This window comes from Sinocyclocheilus rhinocerous, unplaced genomic scaffold, assembly GCF_001515625.1.
Source record: "Sinocyclocheilus rhinocerous isolate Xijiao unplaced genomic scaffold, SAMN03320098_v1.1 scaffold155, whole genome shotgun sequence".
Taxonomy (NCBI): Eukaryota; Metazoa; Chordata; class Actinopteri; order Cypriniformes; family Cyprinidae; genus Sinocyclocheilus; species Sinocyclocheilus rhinocerous.
In genome coordinates, this window is record NW_015661891.1 from 246,047 (window position 1) to 248,698 (window position 2,652).

Consider the following 2,652-nt stretch of genomic DNA (forward strand, 5'->3'; position numbering starts at 1 on the left):
TCTCTCTCTCTCTCTCTCTCTATATATATATACTGTATAATATATAATATAATATATTATAGATCAGTGGTTGAGACCTGTTATCATACAGTCTATGGTTGTGACGTCACTCGCGCAGTTATCAATTTATGATATTTACCTTATATCTTATCGGTTGCTGCTCTTAACATTGACTTAATAGCCTCATAACCTGAAAAGTTACAATTTTTACGCTGTCAGTGTTTAGTTATCTGTAACGAAAGAGTGTCGGTGGGTGAATTAAAAAAACAAAAAAAAACCGCCTAAACTCAACTGAGGGCAACATGAACTGGGTCGGAGGATCTAGGTTTGTGCTAACTTGCTAACTTTATTGAAACTCGCTAATAACTGACTTTATATCATTACTTGGCTGTAAAATTAACATTTCTAGGAGGTCAAAGCAGAGATGTCAAAATTACTTTATATAAATTCGTTAAGTTGATATATGTATAATGGCGCCTTGTCTTAACTAAACAGGAGCAGGTATATGAAAAGCAAAGAAGACACAACAAAACAAAGAGTAAGTACTTTTCACTCTCCAAACTAACGGTTTGAGACTTTACACTCTTTTTAATAACTACACATTCTTAATACTACATTTGAACGATAACGTTATTATAAATACAAATATTAACTACAGTTATATGAATTTAGTTGCATTAATTGATATTGATTAGACTGGGGTCACAGGTGGTTAGGTTTAGTTTTTTAGTGTGTTATTTTATATATCTTAAACCTGTGCTCTTGTAATTCTCTGTTTCAACTCAAGGCGTTTTTTCAAAAGCAAAGGATGAAAAGAAAGTCAAATATTGTGGACTCACCCAAAGGATACAACCCTGACAATATGGATCTGCTGACATTATTCATAGTCAACCAGATTTCATCAAAGAAAGAGCAAACAGGTACAGTGATGGTGCACTTATAAATGAACACAACGCAAACATTCTTTTATGGCCTTTTAATAAAGCTCATTTGGAGAATCATATGTTATCATTTGTCTTCTAGACAAACCAAAAACAAACCTTTTGACTGGTGTGAAAAGAACCAAAAGAGCTTTGAAAGAACCCTCAGAGTTACCAATGAGCCCTTGTTCTCCTTCAAATCTGAACCTAGTTACCAGTCAGCCACAGTACTGGTATGTTTCAAGAAGCTTTGTTATTCCTTCTAGGCTATGTTTCTAAATGATTTCATCTACAGATATTGAGTATTTGTTTCAACAGTATTGATACGCCGGGTTATAAAGTCAGAAAACATCGTCTCTCTGAAGAATTCAAGTTCACGCCGGTAAGGATGACTAAAATGGTCACAACCACAAAATCATTCACCAGTATTTTATTTAGTAACCACTGACATAATATAAATTTAGCATTAGTAACATTTGTAGAATTCATATGTGTAAGTTTTTATCATACAGGGTTTAATAATGGTTTCTTCATCCTTAGCTGTCTCCTTTGCTTGAATCGAACCTGTCTGATGCCAGTGGCTCAGAAAATCATCCGCAACCACCCACAACATCTTCTGGCTCTTCAGATCCAATCCAACCCAAACCTGCACCACACATATCCTCTTCTCTGCCAACTCTGGAAAATCTTAACACTATGAAGAAAACTCCTCAGGTGTGATCATTTAAAATCATTTAAAGGTAACCCAAATTGTTACAGTTTATGACTCTTCAGTTTGTGTCATTCGCTCAACCAACAAAGCTGGCTAATCCATGGCCAGATGAAGCTCTCATGCAAGATGTGTCACACAACAGCTCAGCAGCTGGAAATCAGTTTGAGAGCACATTACCAAAGTGAGTACAATGATATTACTATATCCCGATGCAATATGCCAATAAAAGAGAATAGACATGGGAAAGTGCTTGTAACATGGAATTATCAGAATGTGTTGCAGCCCAGAGAGGGGAGAGCATTCAGAGGCCTCGGTTTTATATCCACTCAACCCTTTAAAGAGCACTGAAGAACCAGAGGAGCCACTGTTCATAGATTTTAAGAACTTAGATTATAAAGGTAACAATATAGCTTCTAGCACATAAGATAGCACAATAAGATAATGCACTTACTGTATAAAAATAGAAACCTGTAGAAAAAGTCACAACTTTCCAGAAACAATATTATATGCAATGATTGATTGACTTACTCAGGTAATAATCTTTCCAAGGCTCCATGAGCACTCAGTCCAGAGTACAGTCAGTACTTTAATACATTGTATATTACAGATGTTCTTTATAATTTTCATTTCTTTTAGTGCTCGACTCAATGAATTCTTGTGACAGATCACAAAACATGGACAGTAATGGCCACCTCTCGACACAGGTATACGTTTGTGCACTCAAGTCTCGAAACACACACACACACACACACACACACACACGTCTGGTCAGCTATCCTTGTGGGGACTCTCCATAGGCGTAATGGTTTTTCTACTGTACAGACCGTATATTCTATTGCCCTACACCAACCCTACCCCTAAACCTACCCCTCACAGGAAACTTTGTGCATTTTTAGATTTTCAAAAACTTCATTCTGTGTGATTTATTAGCTTGTTTACCCGTGGGGACCTCAATTTAGGTCCCCACCATGACACGAGTCCCCATGAGTCTGTGTGTAGTCAGGTTTAAGTCCCCACCAG

At 36.8% G+C, this 2,652-nt stretch overlaps 1 long non-coding RNA gene across 1 annotated transcript; it reads left to right on the top strand.

Annotated features, from left to right (window-relative positions):
- Positions 1–1,061: 1,061 nt before the first annotated feature.
- On the top strand, positions 1,062–1,565 carry LOC107726845 (uncharacterized). Its single transcript, XR_001638302.1, has 3 exons — positions 1,062–1,153; positions 1,239–1,302; positions 1,461–1,565. It is a non-coding gene; the product is annotated as an uncharacterized LOC107726845 (long non-coding RNA).
- Positions 1,566–2,652: the final 1,087 nt, after the last annotated feature.